Here is a 12,028-nt window from a genome sequence, read left to right on the forward strand (position 1 = left end):
ATTCAAATATTATCCTTTTGGAAAAACAGATTTGTATGTTTACTTGATCAAGATTGACAACCTTCTCCAAAACCATTCTGTTGTATTACAGAATGATTAAAAAATATCTCAAAGTATTTAAAAATAAGACAGTATTGCTTAAAAAAAGAAGAGCAATCAAGTAGTAATTGCTAATTACAAATAGAGTCGGGAAAACTTATTATCATCTTTATTTTCTTTTCTTTGTAATTTTGTATCGTTTTTAAAAAAATATAGATAACATAAAGAATTATCACTCTTATCTTTAAAAATAATTTTTTGTTGTTTGAAAATATATAGATAATGCAAACTTTGTCCATTCAAGTTTTCTCATATACCATTCAATCATCACCCGTTTGGAAAAACAGATTTCTATCTTTGCTTGATCAAGATTGACTAACTTCTCCAAAACACTTCTGTTATAGAGCGATTAAGAAATATCTCAAAAATTTTTAATAGAAGACAATTTGCATAAACAAAGAATGATCATGTAATAATTGCTATTACCAAAGAGCAAGAAAAACATCATTACTCTGTCATTTGGTATCATTTTACAAAATACGGAAAACACACAAAAAATTATCACTTTTATCCTTTTTAAAGTTATTTTGTTTGTTTTAGAATATGTAGATACTGTGAACTTTGTCAAGGTTTCTCATTATATCATTGAATTATCACCCGTTTGGAAAAACAAATTTCTGTCTCTGCTTGATCAAGATTGACGATTTTCTCCAAAATCATTCTGTTGTACTATAGAACGATTAAGAAATATCTTGAAATTTTAAAAAATAAGACGATATTGTGTAAACAAAGAAAACTGTTCATGTAATAACTGCTAATTATGAATAGGGCAAGGAAAACTTAGTCTCACTCTGTTTTCTTTTTGAAATTTGGTATCATTTTAAAAAATACAGACAGCACAAAAAGAGTTATGACTTTTACCCTTCAAAAACTTTTTTATTGTTTGAATACATATAGATAATGCAAGCTTTGTCCGTTCAAGATGTCTCATTATACAAGTCAATTATCACCCATTTGGAAAAACAGATTTGTATGTCTGCTTGATCAAGATCGACAAACATCTCCAAAACCATTCTGTTGTATTATAGAGCGATTAAGACATATCTTGTATTTTTTCAAAATAAGGCGATATTGTGTAAACAAAGAAGAGTGAGCGTGTAATAATTGCTAATTACGAATAGAGCAAGGAAAATTTATTATCACTTCTCTTTTCTTTTTTTGGAATTTTGTATCCTTTTAAAAACATAGGCAACACAAAAAGAATTATCACTTTTATCCCTTTTAAAAACTAGAACGTGCCCTCTCTTCTTTATGTTTTATTATCTTATTAAAATAAATCATTATATTCTTCACTGTTCGGTATAGTTAGTTACTATACCAAGATCAGTCTTCTTCGTTTCCGGAATTTCTTCTTACCAAAACAAATCGAGATATTTCTTAATCGTTCCACCACAAAATCATTTTTAAGATGTTGGGCAATCTTGCTCCATACGAACATAAGAATCTCTTTAATGAGATACCTAAACATTCTTTTTAAGATGGTCATTGATAGGTTCTTTCTACACATTATTAATTTTTCTGGTAAAAGTTCGCTTACCATCTCGATGAGAAATGTAGCAAGAGAAAACATTATAAAATGCTTGGCTTGATCTTCAAAGGAAATAAAGCACTCTTGGAAAAACCCCATTTCTCAGCTTGTTGCTCACACCGAGAATCCAGCTGTGACTGCAGACGGAAGGCTCTGCCTTTCACAGAAGTAACAGTGCCGTGCATCCGCTCTGACGCAGAAAGAGCTTCTGGCCAATGAGCTTTGCCACCGTGCCCAGCGCTCTTTTCAGAAGACTGTCTCCACCCCCCTGATGGCAGTCAGGAAGTCTGACAGTGAAAATGTCAGAGGCAGTGACAGGCAACAGGGACCTTCCCCCGATGCTGGGGGACCATAAAGGGGTCCACGTACATGGAAAATACTTCACTACGATCAAGTCCATAGCATTGGAACAGGATAGTTTTTTCAAAACCTTTTTTCTATGAAGACACAGTAAGGACACAGGACTGGAGCAGAGCTTTCTCACCTTCCTTCCTCCCTGACCCTGTGTCCTGGGACGGCAGCCCCAGCTAAGATCATCTCTGAGACCACGGGACGGTGAGAGGCTGGGGCTGATCAAGGCAAAGCTCCAAGGTTCCTACAGACAGAGCTGCTCAGTTCGGCACCATGGAAGGGGAGCAGCACTGCCCAGGGCTGATGTGAGGCACAGCCTTGGTGTCAGGACATCGAGCCCCTTCACTGAATCCACATTGCACAGAGCACTAACAGGCCCAAGAGATTCTCAACAGCTCCACATGCCTACTTTGCTGTTAAAGACAGTCTATTTCAGGAAGCAATTGCTCTGGTTCCATTCCTGATACCCTGCAGCCCTCATACCCTCTAAGGGGGTTCCTTCACCTCCCCCACCTGGGTATTGCTTGGGGTGTGGGGAGTGGGGAAGATAAGAATACCCAGATTCTCACATCTGGGCATGGATCCGTTAACCACATGTTTTTCCTTTTCGGTATTCATTCAGGTCAGCATCTTCAGAAATGACAGACTTGCTCTTTAGACGACATGGAACATCCATGACCACATCAGGTGATTTGGAAACTCTAACTTGGCTCCGCTAAGACCACTGTCTTCCAATCCTTTCTCCTTTTGACCATCTAGACCTTCCCTTCAGCTCTCTGGAATCCTTTGCTCTGTCTCCTTCAAAATCTTTACCTCATTCACTCCTCTTGGCCCAGACAAACCTCTCCCTTCCCACTCCTGCCCTCAATAGCTATAGTCGATGGGACTTTAGACCTCCTAACCCTCAGCAGAGCATCTCGAGGGGTTCAGGTACCCTGAGAGCAATCACCTGAGGCTTCAAAAGCTAACTGTAGACAGATAGGGGGTTTGATCCACTTAGATGGGCCTTGGAGACACCCACACCACTGTGTGGTCTGTCCTCAGTCCTTCCTCAAAATTCCATCCACTGTCTCCCTTGGATTCCATAGGGGGCCAAGGACATCTTTCCAGGTCTCCTCTGCAAACACTAGTGGGAATATTACTGCCCTCATATTGAGTAGAAACCTTGGCCTGATCCTTCAGGAAGACACATAACCCTAGTAAGAATGTCAGGTGGTGCAAAAGAGCTCGCTATTTATATGAGTCAAGGAGACCAGTCATTAGAACTCAAGCGATAAGATCCCATTTGTGTGTGTTTCTGGATGTAAGTAGGGAAGCCATCTGTGTGCAATATTATAATTCCTCTGGATGCTTTTACTGAATTCTATCATAAAGTCCCTTCAAGGAGCTCTATACTGATGGGTCAAGGGAAAAATAAGGGCTTACACTAACGGAAGTAGGAAATTTTAACACCTTTCTCTCAGGAATTGATACATCAAGCAGGCAAACAAATCAGTAATGTAACTGATAGGGTTAAACTGTTCCCCCTTCTGAAATGTACCCAGAGGCGTGAAACTATTCCCCCCTCCTTCTCCCATCCCAGCCAGGCTCTCTGAATTCCTGATAAGACATTTCTGTGTTGTCTGGGTAACAACACAAGTTCATCTTACTGCTTCTCTGCTCAAGGCCGCTTCCTACTCACCAACTGCCCCCTACCCCATTCAGACATGAGCAATAAGCTGCAATACTGGCCTTAGGTAATCTTCATGTGTCATGCTCCCCAGCCGTCATATTGTACCCCACTGCACCCCCATACATGTCAATTAGTTCCTGAAATTGCCTGCATATTCCCAGAAACTTCATGAATTATGCGTAAGTTCCTTATCCCAAACTCTATAACTGCCCTAAAATCCCCATCCTCAGGGAACTTGATTTGAGACTTAGTCTCCAAGCTCCTTGCTTGGCCAGTTGCAATAAAGTCCTGTTTCTCTTTCTCAAAGGCCTGGTGTCTCTCAATTGACTCATGGGGTTGCAGTGGGTGAGGAACATCGGGTTACAGTAAGGGTATATAAACACATACATAGAATACATATTTTTCCAAGCACACAGGCACATTTATGGATATTTGCTGCATACTAGGCCAAACAGCAATTTTAAGCAAGTATTGTAAAAAAAAAATATCACACAGACCATGTTCTATGACCACTCTGCTATTAAGTTAGAAAACTGAATAAAGGATAACCAGAAAACCACCATCTGTATGGAAATAACTTTTTAAAAAACCCCTTGTTCAAAGAAGAAATGGTGGAGACCTGCAGATACGTATAACTAATGATAAAAATACTTAGGATGCAGAACACTTCCCCGGCTCGTATTCAGAGGTTAATATTCCTTTGACTCCCAATCCAGAAAAAAAATACAGAAAGGGAATAACAGGTGAATCTTAGTAATATTATTATGCTAAAAGAATTATTAAATGCAGTACAAATGGGAGTGAACAAGATGCTGTGCAGTGAGAAGTGGGATTCTTTTCACAGTAGAAATCCAAGGTAATTCACAACATGAACAGTTGAGAAAACAAATCATATGAATTTTTCAAAAGATGCTTTCAGAAAAAAAGTTGTGGCTAAAATTCAACCTCAATCCATGTCAAAATCTCAGTAAACCAGGAATAAAAGAGAATGTCCTTTATCTGATAAAGAGTATCTATAAAATGACACAGCAAACATACATCTTAAGATCTGAGGGGCCGTCACAGAGAAGTTGGGGCAAGGAAGCACTAATCAGATATTACAAATAATTCTTTAGAATACATTCAACATGAAATTTTTTGTATGCCAGTCCTCCCTTTCAAGAAAATATAAATAAAAGCTCCTATATAGATCTATGCAGTACAGAGCATAACTTTACCAGAAACCCCTGATAATCAAGTCTTTAATAAACATGAACTTTAAAACCAAGGATCATAACACATCGTAGGATAATCGATAACAAAATAGGAAAATGAGCCAATGAAGAAGAAAAATAGGTGGCCACCAAACAAACCTTCTGGTGATTTCATATGTAGGCGAAAAGTGGAACAAATGAATGAAGAACAAGTGAAAGAAAAGAGTGGAGGAAACAGACCGTTTGAAAGTCCGAGGGAAACTTTTAAACAATCTTAAGACTCTGTTTAGGGATTCGGGAAGATTGCTGAATGGACTTCTATGAGAATGGCACAGAGAACCAGAAAGAGTTTCCAGCAATTCAAAATGTGAACAGAAACAAAATGGAGCATATTGACTGAATGACTAGACAGGTCTAAAGCCCAACCAGATGATCTGGAAGATGTAATTGAGGAAATCAACCATAACATAAAGGAAAACAGACAAAACATGGAAATCACTGAGAGAAAAGGGCTATGGCCATGTGTGAATGTTTGTTTCATACTTAATGTGGGCCCAGCACTGGTCTAAGAACATTCCTCTATTGACTCATTTAATGTTCAAAAGGCTCATAGGGGAGCATGCGTTTTCTTTTCTACTTTCTTAGAAGGTTCAAAGATTTTTTTTCATGAATAGAATTGAATTTTTTCAAATACTTTTTACTAAATCTATTGAGATAGTATTTTTTCTCCCTTAGTCTGTTAATGTGAAGAAGTTCCTTCTAATGTTGAAACATGCTTGTATTCCTGATACAAATCCTACTTTGGTCATGATCACGTAGGTGTTTATTATTTTTAGTTCTGCATCTGGTTTGTTAACATTTTATGCAATTTGGGTATATATTTGTATATAAAATTGGTCTCTAATTTTGTTTTCTAGTTTTGGTATCAAGCTATAAACCAAACCAAACCAAACCCATTGCCATCAAGTCGATTCCGACTCATAGTGACCCTATAGGACAGAGTAGAAGTGGCCCATAGGGTTTACAATGAGCGGCTGGTGGATTCAAACTGCCAACCTTTTGGTTACCAGCTGAGCTCTTAACCACTGTGCCACCAGAGCTTCTATCTCATAAAATGAGTTAAGAAATGTTCTCTTTTTTTCTTTAATTCTCTGAGAGTTTATTGGGCATTAGCTTAAACTTGAAAATTTATTAAAATTCACCTATAAAAAGCATCAAGACCTGCCATTTTTTGTTGGAAGAGGGAAATTATTGGCTCTTACTTTGATTTATTTAATGGTTATTGCTGTATTCATATCATCTAGTTTTTCTTGAGTCGATTTTGGTGATTTACCTTTTTCAAGATAAATTTCCATTTTGTTTGAAAATATATTGGCATAGGTTTTGTGGTAATCTCTGACGAATTTAAAAATCTTTCTTGTATCTCACTGATACGTTCATTTTTTTCTAGATGTTGATATACTGACATTATCATCTCACTCATTCACTCTCATAGCACGACAGCTCAGAGGTGAATGGTCCACGGTGGGCAGAAACACGGAAACAAAAAATTACAGCGTGGCTGATGAGTACTATAAAGAAGTACATAAAAGGGACTATGAGATTACAACCGAATCAATTAATTGCATACTAGGGGCTTTCAAAGGTCCAAGAATTTGGAAATATTTAAAAAGTGGCAATATTTAGGCTTGATGTAGAGGAGCTGGGAATAGGCATCATTAAGCATGGTTAAGACAAAATTAATTGAGGGTATTTGGGGCAGTTCAATAGCAGGCAATTATAAAATGTGCATACCCTATGATTGAGCAAATACAATTGTAGATATTACCTTATAGAAATGCACAAGTGCACCAAGTGAAATATCCATGCGTGTTCATTGCAGCACCCACTTAAATGATCATGGAAAATCAATCACCTGTGGGTCCCAACTTACAGCAAACAACAGGTTAGCAATTTCACTACTGCCAAACAAGGATCTTGCTTTTTCCAGCCTGTACTACTGATGCTACTCACCCTGAACTCCACCCAGGATTCATCCGGAGGACTAACTTCTGGGTCAGTTAGCACCCACACTTGACTGTAAGTAGCAAAACCCAGCACAAGCTGTCTTCAGCAGAAAAAGGGCCTATGTTAGCGCATGTATTTGAAAGTCCAGCCACAAATTGAGCTTGGTTCATGGCTCAAACAATCTGAGTAATCAGTAAAGCAGTGGTGCCTTTTGACCTGCATATAGTTGAGGTGGAGCCTTGGTGGCGCAGTGGTTGAGAACACGGCTGCTAACCGAAAGATTGGCAGTTCAAATCCACCCACCACTCCTTGGGAACTCTGTCCTATAGGGTCGCTATGAGTCGGAATCCACTCAATGACAACAGGTTTGGTTTTCATTTGATATGGTTGAGGCCGCTGGTAAGTGCATATTCTTGCATCCAGTAAGTAGTTGATGAGATTATGTTACCAGCTGGATTCAGCACTAAAGGTTGAGCATAGGATAGACAGCCAAAACATTATTCCACCCTAAGACACTTGTAGTTTAGTGGGGGAGGTAGATAACAATCAGTAACGAGAGAAATATTTAATTGCAAATTGGGCTAAGTACTAGGAGAAAAAAGTACAGGTAGTGACAGTGTTGAACTTGACCAGAGCCATAGCTCCTGGAGAGCAGCAACAGTTAAGAAACCCTCACCTTTTCAACATCTAGCTCAACTGCCATAACATAGTTTATAAAGAAAATGTTCTACATCCTACTTTGGTGAGTAGCATCTGAGGTCTTAAAAGCTTGTGAGCAGCCATCTAAGATACTCCACTGGTCTCATCCCTTCGGGAGCAAGGGGGAATGAAAAAAACCAAAGACACAAGGGAAAGATTAGTCCAAAGGATTAATGGACCACAACTACTATGACCTCCACCAGACTGAGTCCAGCACAACGAGATGGTGCCCAGCTACCACCACTGACTGCTCTGACAGGGACCACAACAGAGAGTCCCAGACAGAACTGGAGAAAAACTAGAACAAAATTCTAACTCACAAAAAGAGACCAGATTTAACTGGTCTAACAGAGACTGGAGAAACCCCGAGAATATGGCCCCTGGACACCCTTTTCACTCAGTACTGAAGTCTCTCCTGAGGTTCACCCTTCAGCCAAAGATTAGGCCCATAAAACAAAACGAGACTAATGGGGCACACCAGGCCAGGGGCAAGGACAAGAAGGCAGGAGGAGACAGGAAAGCTGTTAATGGGGAGCCCAAGGTCGAGAAGGGGAGAGTGTTGACATGTTGTGGGGTTGGCAACCAATGTCACAAAACAATATGTGTATTAATTGTTTAATGAGAAACTAGTTTGCTCTGTAAACCTTCATATAAAGTACGATAAAAAAGAAAAAAAGAAACCTCCCACCTTTTTTATGTTCTGGGGAAAACAGCTCATTGCAAAGAACCACCCTTCCAAAGAACCATCACCCCATATGACTTCAATAAAACTCACAGATGACCCCGTTGTTGACCCAAGACAAGGCCAGACACAGACACTCCCAATTCCCGCTCATTGTCTCATAAATGCTTAGCTGAAGTGTTTGCCGCACCCACCAATCTGGACAAAATGCATGCAAACTTTAACTTGACCAAACGATAGTCAGGCTTCTCTCCCCTACAGGCCTCTGAGCTTTGATACACCCTTAAGCTTCATAAGCAAGCTTCCCTTAAAGACCCATTCCGAGATCTTGCCAACTACAGAAAAAAAAATTTCCTGCCCAACTGTCAGATCACACTCTGTTCAACCTACTCCCCAACCCCCAATTCTTTCTAACCTTGTTTATCGCCCCCTATTTAAAAAGAAAAAAAAATCCCTTTCACGTTCACTCTGGACTTCTTGAAATCTTATAGTCAGAGCCTCCTCCCTATTGCAATAGTCCCTCTGCTCCATTGCGGTGAGATTACTTTTGTGTGTGGCCTTTCTAGCCGTGGGCTTGTAACTCCCACCCAGGTGACTGTGCGATAGAGTAATTGTGGCCCACCAAGGGGATTGGTCAGTTTTGCCTTAAAGAGAGCCAGTTCCAGAGCAGAAAGAAGGAGCCCACCACCACCACCACCAAGGAAGGAGAGACCCAGCAGCAGAGACCTGGCAGCAGGAGAGGGTGCAGTGGGCTTCCTGGCCCACAGAGAGAGAAAGCTGAGTGCCTTTGGGCAGAGACTGAGGGCCAGGGAGAGTTCAGCACAGCTGGGGAGAGGCTGTCCTGATGGAAGAGCTGTATCCTGAGTGTTCTTGAACCTGAATTGTAACTGTTACTTCCCTAATAAACCCCATAATTGTGAGTATGGTCTGTGAGTTCTGTGTGGCCATTGCAATGAATTATCGAACTCAGCAGAGAAGTAGAGAGTGCTGTGGGAGGGACGGTTGGTGTCAAAATTGGTAAAGATGGCTGAGAGATGAGCCACGTCTGACCATCACCTCATAGCAATCAGCCTTGGGCGTTGATTTTGGTTCTCCTACCCCCTTGTGGGGTTGGAGGAGGTCAGACGCTGCCCCCAAGCCATTATCACACCCATTGCGTAGTCTTTTGGACTAAGGTCTCTACCTACCTAAGTCTAAACCAGTTTTTTATTTGATGGTAGTGTGCTAGCAGATGGCTGAGGGACCTGGCCAGGTCTAGGGTAAGTAGGAAGACTTGCCAGAATAATATATGTTTGAATTCAGAAGGACAGGTGTTTGAAAGCTAATCAGGTGGCAAGCAGAAACAAGGCTAGTGTCTTAGTTATCTAGTGCTGCTGTAAGAGAAGTACCACAAGTGGATGGCTTTAACAACAGAAGTTTATTCTCTCACAGTCTAGAAGGCTAGAAGTCCTAATTCAGGGTGCCAGCTCCAGGGAAAGACTTACTCTCTCTGTCAGCTCTGGAGGAAGGTCCTTGTCATCAATCTTCCCCTGGTCTAGGAGCTTCTCAGTGCAGGGACCCCAGGTCCAAAGGAAGTGCTCTGCTCCTGGCACTACTTTCTTGGTGGTATGAGGTCCTCCTAACTCTCTGTTTACTTATCTCTTTTATATCTCAAAAGAGATTGACTTAAGCCACAGCCTAATCTTGTAGATGGAGTCCTGCCTTGTTAACGTAACTGCCAATAAATCTACCTCATTAACATCATAGAAGTAGGATTTACAACACGTAGGAAAATCACATCAGATGCAAAATGGTAGACAATCACACAATACTAGGAATCATGGCCTACTCAAGTTTACACTAATTTTGGGGGGACACAATTCAATCCATAACAGCTAGTGAGACTGGAACCTAAGAGGAAGGAAGAGAGAGGGGGAGATGAGGCTGTGGGAGGTCGACAAAAGTTGACCGTGGAAGCATGTGCTGCTGGCCCTGGTGTAATTCTAACAGTGGTGGGAGCCGTGAAGAGAGCGAGAGCACCACTGTCTGACTTACATTTTAAGATGATCATGGTGGGTCCCCTACCTCAGTTCTCTTTTCACTTCTCAGTCTCCTCCCGTCAACCTCTCAGACTTCTTCCTATGGACTCAGAAAGCAGTGTTCAGGGTTGGTGAGATTGTGCATAAATGTACTAGTTCATGTGCTTAACTTTGCTACACATAGGATTTTTGGCTAAATTGTTTTTTTTTTTTTTTTTAGTACTCACTTCTTTCTGTGTTCTAGACACTGTGTTAAGCCCTTTACATAGGGTATCTTACTTAAATTTTACGACAATCCTAGGAGGTAGATGCTATTGTATACATTTTTAAAAATCCATTGTGATAAGATATATACAACAAAAAACTGGACTTAGTCACCATTTTAATATGTATAATTCAGTGACATTAACTGCATAATTGCATTCACCATGTTGTGCTACCATTAAGAAGAAGAAAGAAAAAAAAAACCATTGCTGTCGAGTAGATTCTGACTATTAGCAACACTATAGGACAGAGTAGAACTGCCCCATATGGTTTCCAAGGCTGTAAATCATTGTGGAAGCAGACTGCCACATCTTTCTCCTGTGGTGGAGCTTGTGGGTTCACACCGCCAACATTTCAGTTAGCAGCTGAGTGCTAAACCCCTGCACCACGAGGACATCTCTGCTACCATCACCACTATGTATTTCCAAAAGTGTTTTCATCATCCCACACAGAAAGTCAGAATCTCTTAAGAGACCCACTTGATTGGAGCAGTGGACATTTGTTGGGCTGGTAGAAGACACTCTTGAAATGTTTGAGATGTGCACACCCAGCAGCGGACATGGCGGTTTCATTTTGTAGACTCACTGTACAGGCCACACTGGGGGAAAAACAAACAAACAAAAAACCCTACCTAGATGAAGAGTGTAGTAGGGGATCAGCCAGAACTCCTGTCTTCATCTTCACCATCACAGGGAGCATTCTCACTTAGAGAAGCAGGATAGAGGTGGGATGATTTAAGAGCCTTCCTAGAAGCTGAATTCTCTGAAGTCACAGGTGTTCACATGGGAGAGAAAACCTGCACATTACAGTGTGTTGAGTACTCAGAACCCCAAACTTCATCATCTCCAGAGAGACTCCTGTGCAGAAATGGTGAGGGATTCAATCAGATTCTTCACCTTCATCAAGGTCTGCCCTGAACTTTATCAAAATGTCAGACTATACGCAGAACAGAGTCCACACAGGGCCAAAACCCTATAAATCAGAATATTGTGATAAAAGTTTCAGTCAACTCACAAATCAAATCCCATATTTTTGTGTTATTTAGAATCTAGGAAGAAATACTCAAGTTAGTTACCTAGTGCTGTTGTCCCACAAATACCACAAGTGGGTGGCTTTAAAGAACAGAAATTTATTTTCTCACAGCTCTAGAGGCTAAAAGTCCAAATCAGGATCTCGGTCATGTCAGCTCCTTCCTTGTCAGCAGCCCAGGGCGTTCATTGGTTCCTTGTTGACAATTTTCACATGATGTCTGTCTTCCCCTGTGTATGTCTCTGTGTCCAGACTGTTCTTTTTGTAACTCAGAAGCAGTTTGTTTCACCACCGCTGGTTGGTACAATGTTCAACCAACAGGGATTCAAAAATTGTTCAGAGTTCCGGCAAAATGGCACTCTAGGCAGAAGCATCACGCCGTCCCTCCACAGCAAAGATCCGAAAAACTAAGCCGAACAGAGAATACAACAATCCTGAAACCCTAAAACATCAAATGAAGAGATAAAGAACTCAGCCAAGCACCAA

This window comes from Trichechus manatus, unplaced genomic scaffold, assembly GCF_000243295.1.
Source record: "Trichechus manatus latirostris isolate Lorelei unplaced genomic scaffold, TriManLat1.0 scaffold00216, whole genome shotgun sequence".
Taxonomy (NCBI): Eukaryota; Metazoa; Chordata; class Mammalia; order Sirenia; family Trichechidae; genus Trichechus; species Trichechus manatus.